This window comes from Ranitomeya imitator, chromosome 1, assembly GCF_032444005.1.
Source record: "Ranitomeya imitator isolate aRanImi1 chromosome 1, aRanImi1.pri, whole genome shotgun sequence".
In the NCBI taxonomy this organism is placed as follows: domain Eukaryota; kingdom Metazoa; phylum Chordata; class Amphibia; order Anura; family Dendrobatidae; genus Ranitomeya; species Ranitomeya imitator.
Genome location: NC_091282.1, coordinates 702,917,942 through 702,935,097, shown reverse-complemented (window position 1 = coordinate 702,935,097; position 17,156 = coordinate 702,917,942). Strand labels below are relative to the sequence as shown.

The window sequence follows — 17,156 nt, the reverse complement described above, 5'->3', positions numbered from 1 at the left end:
AATTGTCTACATGCAACCCTAAGCAACTTTATAATTCTCACCCCATGAAAATACCTTACTGCTGCCAAGATTTGGCTCCCGATCAAGTGACCCCACCAGCTTGCCTCACTTCCTGCGTCAGATCATATGTTTTACAGGTGATCGATGCCTGCCTGGTAACTCCCACAATAAGTGGGATGTCAACACTGATGTCATGTACATTGCTTGCCATTAGCAATAATCCCTGGCAGCGTCTGGGCGGTATTGGTGCCAGCACATTTGTAAAACTTGGCTAGAGGTGGACAATGAGCAGGACATCAATAATGACATTGTCGGGTAATCAAGTAGGGACAAACTCAATGTACAGAATATTATTTGTGGCAGCAAAGGAAGCAAACTTTTGGGGACCGTGAATGGGGTCCGAATCTCCGCAGCTATTAGCTATTTTTTATCAGGTGTTCCAGAAAATCCCTCCAAGGAGGAAATAAATTTTAAAAAAGACTAAGTGCTGCCATAAACCCAAGGGGTAGGAGATCAGTGCAAATTTAGGCTGGTTTCACATGTCCTCATATTTCCAGTACCAGAAAAAACGGTACCGGAGATATCCGTGTCCATGTGTGTACTACGTGCGGCACACTTGTTTGCCACCTGTGTGCCGCATCAGTACCACACAGACGGCTGCCAGAGAACAGCGCTTACTGCAGCGCTTCTTCCCTGGCGGCTGGTGCTGAAGCCGGCTCTCATCATTCTCCCCTGCTCTGCCGGCGATCGGCGAGAGCAGAGGAGGATGATTTCCGAACGATGACAGCAGGTGGGGGCTTTTGGGACTCTTACCCCCATCACTCTCAGCAGCTCATTCACTAGTAGTTTTCAGCCGGGATGGTCGCATCTTGACACCATCTAGGTTGAAAACTATTTATCCCGGACATCATTCTCCTCTGCTCGTGCCGATCGCCGGCAGAGCAGGGAAGAATGACGAGAGCTGGTTTTAGCACCGTCCGTGTGATACTGATGCCTCACACGGATGGCATCTGTGTGCAGTACGTGTTCACACGGACCCATTGACTTGATTGGTTTCATGTGATCCATGCAGCTGCACAAAAATGGACATGTCTATGTGTGGGTCACTTGGACACACGATCCGTGATAAAAACAGATATGTGCACAGACTCATTCATTTGAATGGGTCTGTGTGTGTGTCTCTGGTACGTGTGAAAACTGTCACCACACGTACTGGAGACACTGACGTGTGAAAGAGGCCTTACCCACATATTCCCAGTTAATGCTGCTATTTTCTTAACTCTCGGGAAATATAGGTTTCCTTAATGAGACTAGTTGAATATGAAGTATTACAGGTAATGACTAGTGATGAGAGAACCTGCTGGGATAAGGTGTTATCTGAGGATGCTCAGGTGCTAACAGAGTGTCTTCGACGTGTTTGAAAAATATGTTCAAGTCCCTGCCGCTGCATGTCTCACGGCTGTTCAACACATGCAGAAACTGTTTGTTAGGCAATTCTTGCAGGTGTTGTTGCTGATAACACCCAAGCACGTTTGCTCATCGCTATCAATGGTCCATGGGAGAAAAATGTGCAAATTGAAGAGATATCTGCCCTTTAATGTCATTGTCCAACCCTTTGACAAGTCATGTAACATAACCAGCTCTAAATGATAAGCCAAACACTCATCCACAAACAGTCAGTTTTAGGGTGTAAAGCAAACTTTGGCTGGCCAAGTGCGATGCCCTTGAGAAAAGGTGGAGAAAATTCTTGTTGTACAACAGTCCCAAGTACAGAGCCGCCATCAGGGCATTACTGCCCTTACTGGCCTATGGGGCCCGATGAGCAGAGGGAGCCCACAGCGGAACCCCTCTGTTCTGCTCACCAGGCCCCAGCGACAGTATGCTGACGCTTCAGAAACTGATCGCACATTCTCCGACGCAGATCAGTTAAAATCTCTTGCTGTGCAGGAGATTCCTCCCACATGGCAACAGTTAACAGCTACCAGCCAATCAGAGACCGATAGGTGACGCCAGTGTGCATGTCACTGACGTATGACATCACTGTCATATGCCGGAACGACGCTGCGTGCCTCAGCTGACTCGGAGAGCAGGACACCGCTGGAGCTTGGCCAGGTGAGGAAAAACTTTTTTTTTTGTAAAGCCACGGTATGGGGCATAGTATACTGGTATGGGGGTGCACTATACTACTATGGGGGATTGAGGGAAAGGGGGTGCATTATACAGGTATGGGGTGTATTATACTATGGGGTGCATTATATGGCTGTGGGGGTGCATTACACCGCAATGGGGGTGCATTATACCACTATGGGGGTACATTACACTGCTATGGGGGTGCATGATATTACAGGGCTGCATTATACTACTATGGGGGTGCATTATACTATTATGTGACATCAGCGTGCATGTCGCCGATGTATGACGTCACTGTCATACACCAGAACGACGCTGTGCCCTACAGCTGACTCGGAGAGCAGGACACCGCTGGGGCTTGGCCAGGTGAGGAAAAACTTTTTTTTTTGTTGAGGCACGGTATGGGGGTGCATTATACTGGTATGGGGTGCATTATACTGCTATGGGAGTGCATTCTACTGCTATGGAGGTGCATTATACGGCTATAGGGGTGCATTATACCACTATGGTTGTGAATTATACCACTATAGGGCTGCATTATACCACTATGGGGTGCATTATACCACTATGGGGCGGCATATTACAATGGGGGTGTATTATACTACTATGTGGATGCATTATACTATATATATGACTATGGGGTACATTATACTACTATGGGGGTGCACTATAAGGGGTGCATTATACTGCTATTTATGACTATGGGGCACATAATATTATTATTGATGACTATGGGAGCAATATGGAGAGACATGAGGCAGAATGGGTGGACATGTGGGGTCCAAAATGTGGGATATTATTACTGTAGGGACTAATTAAAGGATATTATTTTTGAGGATACTGTTTTCAGTGTGGGGGAGGAGAGGTCTTGTTACTGTGCAGGGTGACATGGTCGCTTTTTTTATTCATCTGGCGTAGTGTACAGTTTGGGGAAAAATTGGGGAATGTGCTCTAGATAATTGTGTTATTTTCTGCAGAGACGAGTCCTTGCTGGAAGAAGTGATGGCGGTGTGCTCTGGATGAAGATGAAAAGCGAAGATGAAAGACTTCAACTAGAGACGTCACTGGCGATTCAGTGTGTTACCTGTACACTTAGGCTATATACTGTATACTATATACAGAGCTCTTGTGTATAATGTCACCGGTGATCACTGTATTACCTGTACACTGACACTATATACAGAGATCCTGTGTATAATGTCACTGGTGATGACTATTACCTGTACACTGTATACAGATCTTCTATGTTTAATTTCACTGGTGGCTACTGTATTACCTGTACACTATACACTATATACAGAGGTCTTGTATATAATGTCACCGGTGATCTCTGTATTACTTGTACATTGCCTGTACATGGACGGACACTGTGTACTAAGTACAGATCTTCTGTGTACAATGGCACTTATGGTGATAATAGTATTGTTTTTTTTAAATTAATGATCAGTATTGTAGTATTCGGTTACTATGTGGTGGTAATATGTGATCTAGTCATGGTGTGGCGGTATTTTTTCCTTGTATGTGCTATTATTTGTCTAGTATGTGATAATATGTGATCTTGTCATGGTGTGGAGGTATTTCTTCCTTGTATGTGGTATTATTCAGTTACTATGGGGTAATACGTAGTCTGGTCATGGTGTGGCGGTGTTTGTTCTTTCTTTGTGATATTATTGGTCATTTAAAAAAATTAAAAATAAATATATACTTAAATTGTATTGGATATTTTAACAAATGTTTAGTATGCTACAGTAGAGTAGAACCCAGGCAAAAGAGTCTACCTTGTCATGGTGACGGATTAAAAAAAATCTTTTGGCCCAAAAAAAAGCTGCTGACTATTCATGTGCTGATGGGAACTGTAAGTGTGTGATAGGTAGGGATGTGGTGCAGGAGTGGAGTTTTTCCAAGAGAGGGCGGTGGGACTGTGGACTGTTTGAGGGGTGGAGGAGGCACTCAGGAGGAGCCAGGGCAGACTCTCAAGGGCCCCCCAAAATTTTGCACATCTACACATCCCCCAAGGGCAACTTCTTCCAATCATGCAGGAGCAATTTGGTGATGAATGTTTTTTTAAGCATAATAAAGACTATGTCACAAGGTAAATGCGATAACTAAGCTGTTTGGTGAACTAAGCATTGAAACTTTGGGTCCAATGCCAGGAAACTTTACAGATCTCAATCTCAGTGAGAACCAGTGGTCAATCCTCAAAAAGAGGGTGAACAACAACCCCCCCCCCCCCCCAGGGAATTGTGATGAACTCCAAGCACTGATGTGATGACAGAAGAATGGGATATGGCCCAGAAGCGGATATGCAAGATGCCAGGGTGAAGGGCAAAAGTCTACAAAAATAAGGCTCAACCCTATAAATATTGAGTCTTTACATGAAGTTGATATATCTGATAATTCTGGTAATTATACTTCAGTAACCAAAGAAGTATCCAACTAAAAGATCTAATAACACTAAAACAGAAAATTTTTGTAATTCTCGAAACTTTTGGCCACAACTGTATGCTCCATACACTATGTCAGCCATGTATCATAAACACCTAGGTTTGCTGTCCTCTTCCACAACACGCGTATCAGTACACCTTTTATTCTTCGAGAATGGATGAATGGATTTGTAGAAGCACATCAGCAGTAGTCCATGACTAATGGTAAACATGAGTAGATGTCACAGACAGCCATATCATAAGGTTTCACAATCCTTCCTGCCCAGGACGCATTCCCTCTTACTCAGGGTGTATTTATGTACTGATCAAGTTCCAGTCATTGCTTTCTAATATTGGAGGGTGATGAAATATGAGGCTCTACATGCACGGTCTAGTTCAAGGGGAACAAAATTCAATCAGTACTAGTTGTATTGTCTATATGTGAACTGACGGTGTCTATTACGCTCTTACATACTGCAAAAAAGAAAAAAATAGACACCAGCAGCAGAGCACCAAGGAATAGACACTTTAGACAAGAGTAATGTAACACCATGCTGTACGCTTAGGAGGAGGAATCACTGAGGAACAGCCCAAGGTAATGACTAGAATTACTATTTTATAGGCAATGCAAGTGTTCATTAAAACAGAAAAGTCAGAAGAGCTCATAAGTTTTTCATGCATTTAAAAGGCTGTCTGAGCACAATATATTGATGACCTGTCCTTTATCAATATCAGTCTAGCACCTAGCATCCATACCAGTTAGCTTCACTTTAACTGTTAATCTGTTAAAAGGGTTGTCCACATTTGGCAACAATTTTTTATGCTGCCCAGCCGCCTTAATGAAAGTGCGGTTACTGAGAGAAAATTAACTTATTTCTTCCCTGGAGCTGCCGGCTTTTCCATCATAGGGACTTGCATTAAGCGACTCCAGTCAACATTCACAGCACTGCTCACAATATTGTAAGCACAGAATAAACAATTCACAGCACCTCATAGCAAATAAAGGGTTAACTATTACCCACAAGAGAGGCGCACGTCAACTCCAGAGATTCCTTCCCGGAAAATATCCAAACATTCAAATAGAGAATAAAGACAGCACCTCATACGTTGGTGAAAAATCGCTGTTCCTTTATTCTGCCCTCTGTGGTGACATTTCGATCTACATGATCTTTTTCAAGCAAGTGCTTGAAAAAAATATTGTAAGCACGTCCTGGCACTTTGATTGCCAGCTAGTGGTGCAGTGTATCTGTGCAGAGTCGGCTGTCAATCAAAGTGCCAGGGTGTGCTTACAGCAGTATAATGAGAGGATCAGTAAGCAGTGACTGTAGTTGCTTCATACAAGCCCCAATGACTGAAAGGCGGTGGCTCCCAAGAGGAAATAAGTTAATTTTCTCCCAATAGCCACCTTTTCAGTAAGGCAACTGAGCAGCATAGTAACACTACTTACCTGCATATTAACCCCATATCTGCAGATAAACAAGATTGTCTGAGATGACAGGTTCCCATTAAATGCATATATTTTAGGCTAAATTTCATTTTTGCAATTGGACTTAGTTAAAATTTTGCTCTGTTACACTTTTGCAGGCGCTTTGTTTCTGTACATTCAACTTTGATGTGGTATGTAGTTGTAAGTCAGCTAAGAGGAGCTAAAAAATGGACAGAAGATAGGATAATGAGCATTTAATGAGTTTTTGATGTTGCAGAGTTTCTGCACCCAGCGTTGGACATAGTGTAGAAGTTGGGGAAAAAGTGGGGAATGTGCTCTAGAAGTGATCAGCTATTGATAACTGTGTTATTTCCTGCAGAGATGAGTCCTGGCTGGAAGAAGTGATGGCGGTCTGTGCTGTATGAAGAAGAAAAGCGAAGATGAAGGACTTCAACTAGAGAAGTTACTGGTGAGTCAGTGTATTACATGCACACTAAACACTACATAGTATATTGACAGCTACTGTGCATTACGTCACTGGTAATCCCTGTATTACTTTTACACTGACACTGTATACAGAGCTCCTGTGTGTAATGTCAATGGTGTTTTGTTTTCAATGTTTTATTTATTGAGAATCATAAGATGGTTGACATCAGCAAACAAAGAATCAACTAGGATAAACTCGAAAAACAGAAGAGGCACAGAAATTTCACTTTTTTTTAAACAATTAAGTCTCAAAGGAATAAATGACATCTAGTAAAGTACCTAAAATGCCAGAAATAAAAAATAATTGCCTCCGTCAAAACATCATTAATACAGAAAATGAAAGATTTTTGATTTCTATTAACAAATAAACCAAATAAAGTTGGTTAGCTGAAACTCTGGGGATCAAAAAGTCGCCATTAGATAGTTATGAAGCCAACTAGAAACAAAGGACACAAAGGGGTAAATGGAACTAAAGGACGGTGTCATGGAAAGGGGGAGGGGGCAGGGAAGATGGAAGGGAAATGGGTCCGCTGGTGAATCGGTCATGTCCGAAATCAAGGTGTGGAATCCAGCACACATAAGGATATAAATTTATCCGAGTTCCTAAAAGTTACCCAGGAGTTCCAGACATGTGTAAAGGAGGAAAAATGATGTCTGGAAAGCGCTGCTAGTTCTTCAGTACAATACAGTTGGTCAATCTTAAGGAATAGCTGATTGTTACTTGGAATATTAGACGTGTGCCATTAAGTGGGTACTAGAAGCTTACCAGCTGTCATAATAAAGGAGGCCTATCTAGATATGTTTTTTTATTTGGGACTGTCGGGAGATTTTAGGAAAATGTGTTCCAGTGTTAGTTCTACACGAAAACGTATCACTTCATCTAACGTTTGAGATACGATTTTCCCAAATTTTTGTATAATGTGACAGGACCACCAAATATGAAGTTATGAACCTGTCTTTTTCACATCTCCAGCATATACTTTATCAGGTGTCCTAGGGAACCACTTATGCAGCAGGAGAGGAGTTGTGTACCAGTGGGTTATTTTGTAATTATTTTCTTGAGCTTTCACACATTCTGAAGGGCCGAACGTAGATTTGTAAATTAGATTAATTTGAGAATTAGAAAAAGAGTGGCCCAATTCTTTTTCCCATTTCAGCAGAAAAGCTCTTTTCAGTGTAATATATTATGAGTAGCATATTATAGAGGATGGAAAGCACCTTTTTCGGTACTCTTGTTTGAGAGCACAAAGTTTCAAAGGTGGTTAACGGCCGCCTTACGTATCCACTAATTATGACATGGCGCAATGTCTTCCTGAGAGATTCATAGTGGATGAAGGTGTAATTAGACATAGTGGGAGCTCCTTCATATATAATGTCAATGGCAATCCCTGTATTACCTGTACACTATATACAGAGTTCCTGGGTTTAATGTAATGAGTGATCACCCATGACATTATACACAGAAGCCCTATATTTAGTGTCAGTGTACAAATCATACTGTGATCACCAGTGAGATTATACAGAGGAGATGTGTATAGTGTCGAGATAATACAGAGATCACCAGTGACATTATACACAGGAGCTCTGTATATAGTGTCAGTGTACAGGTAATACAGTGATCACCAGCGACATTACACACAGTAGCTCTGTGTATATATATACGGTATATAATATATATATATACGGTATATATATATATATATATATATATATATACACATACATATATATATATATATATATATATATATATATATATATATATATATATATATATATATATATATATATGTCAGTGTGCAAATAATACAGTGATCACCAGTGATGTTATACATTGGGTACAGAAAGTATTCAGAACCTTTTAAATTTTTCACTCTTTGTTACATTGCAGCCATTTGGTAAATTCAGAAAAGTTCATTTTTTTTCTCATTAATGTACACTCTGCACCCCATCTTGACTGAAAAAAACATAAATGTTGAAATGTTTGCATATTTAATATAAAAGAAAAACTGAAATATCACATGGTCATCAGTATTCAGACCCTTTGCTCAGACACTCATATTTAAGTCACATGCTGTCCATTTCCTTTTGATCCTCCTTGAGATGATTCTACTCATTCATTGGAGTCCAGCTGTGTTAAACTGATAGGACTTGATTTGTAAAGGCACACACCTGTCTATATAGGACCTCACAGCTCACAGTGCACGTCAGACAAAATGAGAATCATAAGGTCAAAGGAATTGGCCGAGGAGCTCAGAGACAGAATTGTGGCAAGGCACAGATCTGGCCAAGGTTAGAACAGAATTTCTGCAGAACTCAACGTTCCTAAGAGCACAGTGGCCTCCATAATCATTAGGCTATGTGCACACGTTGCGGATTAGCCTTGGGAATTTCTGGTGCAGAGTCTGCCTCTCCTGGCAGAAAACGCAGCTGCGGATTTGTTTTTTGTGCGTTTTTGCTGTGTTTTTTTGCGGATTTGCTGCGTTTTTTACTCTTGCGGATTTCTAGAATGGAATGGGTACAAAAACGCTGCAGATCCGCAAAAAAGAAGTGACATGCTACTTCTTTTAAACCGCAGCATTTCCGCACCGGATTTTCCGCAACGTGTGCACAGCTTTTTTTCTTCTCATTGATTTACATTGTACTGTAAATTAATTGCGGATCTGCAGCGTTTCTGCACTGCAAAAAACGCTGCGGATCCGCAGAGAATCCGCAACATGTGCACATAGCCTTAAATGGAAGAAGCATGGGACCACCAGAAGTCTTCATAGACCTGGCCACCCAGTCAAACTTAGAAATCATGGGAGAAGAGCCTTGGTGATAGAAGTAAAGAAGAACCCCAAGATCACTGTGGCTGAGCTCCAGAGATGCAGTAGGGAGATGGGTGAAAGTTCCACATAGTCAACTATCACTGCTGCCCTCCACCAGTCGGGCCTTTATGGCAGAGTGGCCTGACCGAAGCCTCTCCTCAGTGCAAGACATATGAAAGCCCGCATAGAGTTTGCTAAAAAAAAAACACATGAAGGACTTTCAGACTATGAGAAATAAGATTCTTTGGTCTGATGAGATGAACATAGACCTTTTTGGTGATAATTCTAAGCAGTATGTGTGGAGAAAACCAGGCACTGCTCATCACCTGCCCAATGCAATCCCAACAGTGAATCATGGTGGTGGAGCGTCATGCTATGGGGGTGTTTTTCAGCTGCAGGGACAGGACGACTGGTTGCCATTGAAGGAAACATGAATGCGGCCAAGTACAGAGATATCCTGGATGAAAACCTCTTCCAGAGTGCTCTGGACCTCATACTTGGCCAAAGGTTCACCTTACAACAAGACAATAACCCTGACCACACAGCTAAAATAACAAAGGAGTGGCTTCAGAACAACTCTGTGACCATTCTTGACTGGCCCAGCCAGAGCCCTGACCTAAACCCAATTGAGCATCTCTGGAGAGACCTCAAAATGGCTGTCCACCAACGCTCACCATCCAACATGACAGAACTGGAGAGGATCCCCAAATCCAGGTGTGAAAAACTTGTTGCATCATTCCCAAGACTCATGGCTGTATTAGCTCAAAACAGTGCTTCTACTCAATACTGAGCAAAGGGTCTGAATACTTATGACCATGTGATATTTCAGTTTTTCTTTTTTAATACATTTGCAAAAATTTAATTTCTGAGTTTTCTTCAGCCAAGATGGGGTGCAGAGTGTACGTTAATGTGTGAAATTTTTTTTACATTTTTGAATTTACCAAATGGCTGCAATGAAACAAAGAGTGAAAAATTTAAAGGGGTCTGAATACTTTCCAAGCCCACTGTATATCCAATTACATCCATCCATGAAGATGAAAATAACCCTTCTAACTTCCATCTGTACAACTTGCTGCTTGGCTTTAATTTTCACTACATAGATGGGATATTTTGGGTACATCCAAAATATATTCGTTATGTACCTCATCTAGACACTACTTTCCTGCAGTCACAGCCTCAAAGATCAGTGATCTGTACTGTACTATGTGAGGCAGTGACTGGTGTTACATGTGAGGGTCATTGTATGTTCCCCCCAGGATGCGCACGGAGGTGTATTGAGGCCATGAGAGTGCATTGCAGTCACAGGCGTAGTTGTGATTGCAATGTGAAATAAAAAGTACCGTAAGTGTTTGTCCAGGGCATATTTAAGAAAACCTGCTGGGCTTTCAAGTTAAAAACTCTTTCAAGTTGAAAACCCTGCAGTACAGGGTTTGGGGGTGTCAGGATCAGAGTCAGTTAAGTCTGGTGTTGGCAGGAGTACAAAGCAGAAGGCTCGGCAGAGCTCCACCTGTGTGAGGCATCACAGGCCAGCGGAGCCAAACAGCCAAGGCAGCTGAAAAGCCTGGCACCCACAGCATCCACAGTAACTTGTCTCAGGGGGAGGACTGGCATGTTTAGTGACTGTAAACCGGAAGATATGGTTCCCAGCTGCGATCTGGAGGATATCGTGTACTGTGTATTGCTGAGAGTAAAGAGACATTAACACGGCGGTGCAGTCGACCACGGCAACCGTTCAGAGATGGGGTGGTGTGTTTAGTGACTGTAATCCAGAGGATATGGTTCCTGGCTGCGTGTACTGTGTTTTTTTAGTTGAACATTAAAGAGAAGTTTTGCTTTGAACTTTGCCTCATCAATGCACAGAGTGCTACTGCTGCACTACAACTTATAACTGCAGCGCTACTCAAGCAACATCACAAAGGAAACCCTTCTTCTGAAATTATTTACCCCTGCCATCAGCTGGTCCTGCAACCCTGGCAATTGTATAGTAGAAGGTATAAACCTACTAATGAAACCAAATGAGCACCAAAACTGAATACAGAGGTAGGATGGTGGGACCAGGGCTGCTGTCATGGCCGACAGTAACCCCTGTATCACCCCCTGACCCCTCCCAGCACAAGATCATGTTTTCTTCTCTGAGTACCTCGGTGCTGCTTCTCTGTGTCGTCTGGGATCTCCCGGCACGAGAGTGTGTTCCCTACAGAAGGCTTTGCAATTAAAGAGTCACAGTCCGGCTTCACTTTAACTTCAACTTCTTTACTTAACACAGCATTATTTAGGGTACAGTCAATCATAACAATTGGCAACGCTTGCCCTTGCCTCTTCTCTCTGCCGCTAAGCCTGTCCCCGGGACGGTTCAGTGTCCTCAATGCCCAAAATTCCTGCTGCTCGTGGGGATATTCTCTGCCATTTCACCCTGGTCCTTAGAATAGCAGCCCACGCAAAAATCTTCCACATCTTGGACACCTTGCTCCCATTCTGCTTAGTCGTCTTCCCGTAGCACTGCAGTCCCACTTATACTGCACCGCTATCTCTGGTGTCGCTGTGCTTCGTTCTGTACTCTGGCCCCTTGGATACTCACTGCTGGGCCCACTCTTCTGACAAACGTTGCGGGGCATGGTGTTGCACTGGGCTAGCCAGCCCTATGCTCCACACGGGCGCCCCGGCCCCAACTCACTAAAACCGGGAAGACCTCACTTACTTATCCCACCATGCCCCTCCTACAGCTAACAGTTTGCTACACTACTTAGAGTGCCCCATCTAGTGGCCAACTTGGGGTACTACTCCCCTAGCACTATACCTAATGACCGGCCCGGGGTACTCAATTTCCCTATCACACAAATATTATGCATATAATGGCAAAACATATTATACATTCAGCAGAAAATGGTAATACACTTTAATGTAGCAGTACCAGTAATAAGTAGTGATAATACACCACTGAGTGTAACAGTATCACATGTGTCAAAGAAACATACTGTATATACAAGAAAGGCAAAAAGGGACTAGAACATTATACCATGTCCCCTACACAGAAACAAAATCAGTGTAATACCTACAGTTCTGTAATCAGATGAACAAAACCACAAAGTTGAATAAAAACATATAATAAATGTTACTAAAAAGTACACAGTGGTAAAAAAAACTCAATAAAAGAACAATTAACATGAAATACAAAACATATGAAGCTCAATAGAACCAGTTCCTTCCGATAAGGAATAAGAAAAACATGGAAACAGGTTGGATAAATCCACTGTTCGTGTACATCAAAGTGGCAGCAATATCGGAAGTGAACTGACTCCTTCTAATAAGGAATAATGAATGGACATGTGGAAAGTGTGAGAATGTATTGGTGAAGCCCTTGATAAATTCCCAACCTGTACTGGCAAGAACCTGATCCTTTCAATAAAGAATAAAAGCAAAGCATACAAGGAGCAAGAACCATGCTGCTACAATAATAACAGATGTAATGTAATCAGCAAGGATATAATCAAAATATGCACATGTAGGTAGATATATGAAATAAAAAAGGACTATCCCACTGATCACTGTGTCCCAGGCACACACTGAGTGACAGCTCAGCCATCCTATAGATTGCCGTGGCGTGCTGGGCTGTTAGCATTGTTAGTTACACCTCGGTTGTCCTATAGTATGCAGAGGCGTGCTGGGCTGTCAGTTTTGTGTAAGTGATTTCCTTGCAGCCCAATTAGGCCGGACCTGCTGAAAATCCCACAATTGTCGCCCCTTTCAGGATGATTGCTTGGCCATTTAGCTATCTGGCTATGCTGAGACTATTGCCAGTCGTAACTTTTAGCTCAGTGGTGTGTTTGCTCTGTACTCTGATATTCTAGTCTTTGTTGCTAGACCCTGGATTTGCCTTTTGACTACCCATCTGTATAACCCCTTTTGCCTTGATGCACTCTGACCTTGGAAACATGAACCCATACTGTGACCTGACTACGCCTTTGTCTCTCCCCTCTGTTTATGAAGTACCCTGGCTCTTGAGCTTGGACCCCTTAACATCTCCAACTCACAGCTTATTAGTAAGAAGTGACTAAGCATCACATTACTGACCCTTGTTCATGATTAGTGATGAGCGAATATACTCGTTACTTGAGATTTCCCGAGCACGCTCGGGTGTCCTCCGAGTATTTTTTAGTGCTCGGAGATTTAGTTTTCATCGCCGCAGCTGAATGATTTACAGCTACTACCCAGGCTGAGTACATGTGGGGGTTGCCTGGTTGCTAGGGAACACCCACATGTATTCAAGCTGGCTAACAGATGTAAATCATTCAGCTGCGGCGATGAAAACTAAATCTCTGAGCACTAAAAAATACTCGGAGGACCCCCGAGCGTGCTCGGGAAATCTCAAGTAACGAGTATACTCGCTCATCACTATTCATGTTCCTGTGCTCCTGCCACCCCGCACTCCAACATACGTTTCACACGTGATTACTCGGGGAGTGACTGTGATAATATTTCTCTCCGCTTTCATATCATATCTTTTTAATATGTCTTGCCTCGCTTGTTAATTGTATTTATATAGAGTTTTGTAATTTTGGGTACTTTTCTTTTTTTAATTAGATCCATTTTTATTAAGCAAACTTTTTCCAGTTTTTAAACATACCATCAAATACAAAAAAGAAAAGGATTTTATCCCCCAACCACGGTGCAAAATCAGCTCACATCAGAGTTGTGCCTTCCACAACTGTCTCAAGTGAGCACATCTATATTTTTACTAAGGTATCACCCTACGGTCTTGTGTGCTCTTTTTTTTTTTTTTAGCAAAAACTGGAAGGGAAAAGTAATTTTACATGAATGTCAATCATAATATAATAAAAAGGAAAATCATATTAGGATAATGCAACCTTCTTTCCAAAACCTACAGAACTACAAATAAAATATCACATATACACAAAAACTAGACTCAAAGCAATAGGATACACTTAGATAGAATTGACATACATTGCAATAGATAGGTTTCCAATCACACCTGATTGTGCAAGGGTCAATGTACAGGGAGCAAGGACTGGTCCAATACTCTATCTTGGAGTAAGACAGAGGATGGCAGATCAGGGGTGCCTAGCCATGCTCCCCAGATTCTATCATACAGTATGTATACAATGAATTCCTTTCTCAGATAAATCCCCCTTTGTAAACTTATATTATTCATTTTGGCCTTTAGTTCTCCAATAGTTGGGGAAGCAGCATCTAACCAGTGATAGGCCATTTTGTGTACTTTCTAATAAAAAAAATAAATTACCGTATTTTCCGGCGTATAAGACGACTGGGCGTATAAGACGACCCCCAACTTTTCCAGTTAAAATATAAAATCTTCTCAAAAGTCGGGGGTTGTCTTATATGCCGGGTGTCGTCTTATATGGTGGGTGCGGAGCAATTTGCGGTCGACATAGTGGGGGGGGGGGGCGGGGGAGTGGTCCCGATGACGAGGTGAGGCAGCGCCTCACCAGGAAGGTGTAAGTGAAGCAAACTGTCAGCGTCTGGGATGCCAGCGTTATTCAAAAAAGAGAGAGAGCGGTGCTGTGCTTAGAAAAATACTCCTCTTTCACTCATCTGGCTCGCCCTTGTATCCTATTATCTTCTTCTCTGCCTCTGCTTAACTTACACCTTCCCGGTGAGGTGCCCCCTCTCCTTGTCATTGGGGTCGCTCCCCCCACAATATGCGGCGACCGCAGATTACTCCGCACCTGCCCTATAAGTCGACACCTGGCGTATAAGACGATACCCGACTTTTGAGAAGATTTTCAGGGGTTAAAAAGTAGTCTTTAAGTAGTCTTTAAATACAGTATATATTTTTTTTAGCCGATAATGTGGTTTATTCATCAGACGACAGATCTCTAGGTATTCAACCCTGGCAATTGGAAGATATTGCTGAGGATAGCCTTGTTCAACCACACATTGTGGAGAAAATGTAGTGTCACAATACTGGTAAATGCTCTCAAAACGTCCAGGAAGCTTCTGGAAAAGATGAAGATGTACACAACTCCTGGGAGCTGTCAAAGTTGCCAAAAAATATTGCTCTCTTATATAGAACTCCAGTGGAGCCCTGACGATCAGTTGGCTGGTGCCTCCATACAGATGAGAATGTCCACTCAGTTGTCGATATTGGCAGGTCCAGGGGACAGTAGTCTAATGGGTATAGGGGCCTTTATGCAACTGACTGGTAAGGGTGTCGAAACAATGTTCTAACCAGGGCTGGGAAGATGCACCACTGGGAGAGAAGATCTCAATTTATGCATTTGGCAAGTCCGCGCTGAATCCTTGGCCACCAAGAAAACTTGTCCTGTTGTCGGACATAATTATGATTAGTGTATTTCCCAAAGCAAGATAATGAAACATACGATACGCTTTGTCCCGTACCATTCATGGCTACAAGCTGGCCACTTCTGAGAATGAGGTAATGGTGATACACTGTAGTCTGATAACACTACGATGTCTCCCTGGCATCACTTGATAACACGGACTACAAGTGTAGGAGAAAAATAGCTGAACACTTACTAACCATGACATGAAAAAGTAAGGGTAATGACTGAGTTATATATATGACTGAGTTAAATAAATAAATATATATATATATATATATATATATATATATATATATATATATATATATATATATAAAGACAAAAATGGAACAGCACAATTCTCACCGGTGGGTGCCCGGCCTCCTGGGTCAAGTGGTCCACTATCCCCAAATGTATACAAACAGGCAAAGGAAGGCAGCACTCCAAATGTCATAAAGTGAAAAGTAGTGAGGTTTATTCAGCCCACATCCTCATGCAGCGACGTTTCGGCTCACACTGAGCCTTTTTCAAGCAGTGAATGATACCAATAGCTGTGCTTTTATATACATAATCTACAGTCAATTACATTATTATTTATAAGATTTCATTATATACATAATCAATCGATGTGTAAAATCCAATATTAGTGCCATACTAAAAGTGCCTTGTGCTAAAGTGCTAACATTAATACCATTATATGTCCTCTCATCATTGATAATAACCTCCTTCTTATATATTCCAATGAGTACATACACCTATATGTTATTGATTAATATTTTTATGCATATTTACTTCTATCCCGCTCTCTTACCCTACTGCCCACAGAGCACACCACATGGAGGACGCTGTTCGCCATTCACGGCATTCACTAGTTCCTTCTGCGCATGTCACAGCGTCATACTAGTCTGTCATAGCTTGCCAGCCAATCCGGGAGCCTCCTGTGGACATTCCCACTTGCGCCTGCGCACTCTGGACTTGTCAGTGCCGCGACGCCATTTTAGGTGTGGCAACCAATTCCACGCTTCCCACAGGCACTACATTCGCGCCTATGTATTCAAATTCAATCAGTACCGCCATCTTTCATGTGGCTTACACCGTACTTCTTTAAAACATACCACTATCCTCTAAGACATTCATATGGCTAAGTAATTTATGATCGCACCATGGTATAGCAGACGACACCTTACTCAGGCTGTCTCCGCTCACCCATGCCCCTTCGAGCTAGTCAAATAGCCCCTAAGAGCCAAAGACCTCGCATCAGGGTACATACAAGCACCTTCATACTGCCAAATGTCTATACATAAGAGGACAAGACGGCTTCAATGAATTGCATTGTGCTCTACTTTATTAAAAAGCTATTGGCAGACAGTATATATACTGAAGACATGAAATATACGGAAAACCATAAAGAAAAATCATAAAGAAAAATATTTCAGTATCCGCCTCCATGTGGTAATGCTCCATACGCCGCAGGGGTAGCCATGTTGCATATCTCCATAGACACGAGGACATATCTACAAAATAATTAAACAACCATTAAAAATAGGAATGATATTATAAGACCCTATATCCACAATAT

The 17,156-nt window shown here is 42.2% G+C and overlaps 1 protein-coding gene across 1 annotated transcript in view; it reads right to left on the bottom strand.

The window, feature by feature from the left end:
* The window catches only part of SPTB (spectrin beta, erythrocytic), a 114,280-nt gene that overhangs the window by 81,415 nt on the left and 15,709 nt on the right, over positions 1 to 17,156 (bottom strand). The window lies entirely within an intron of this gene.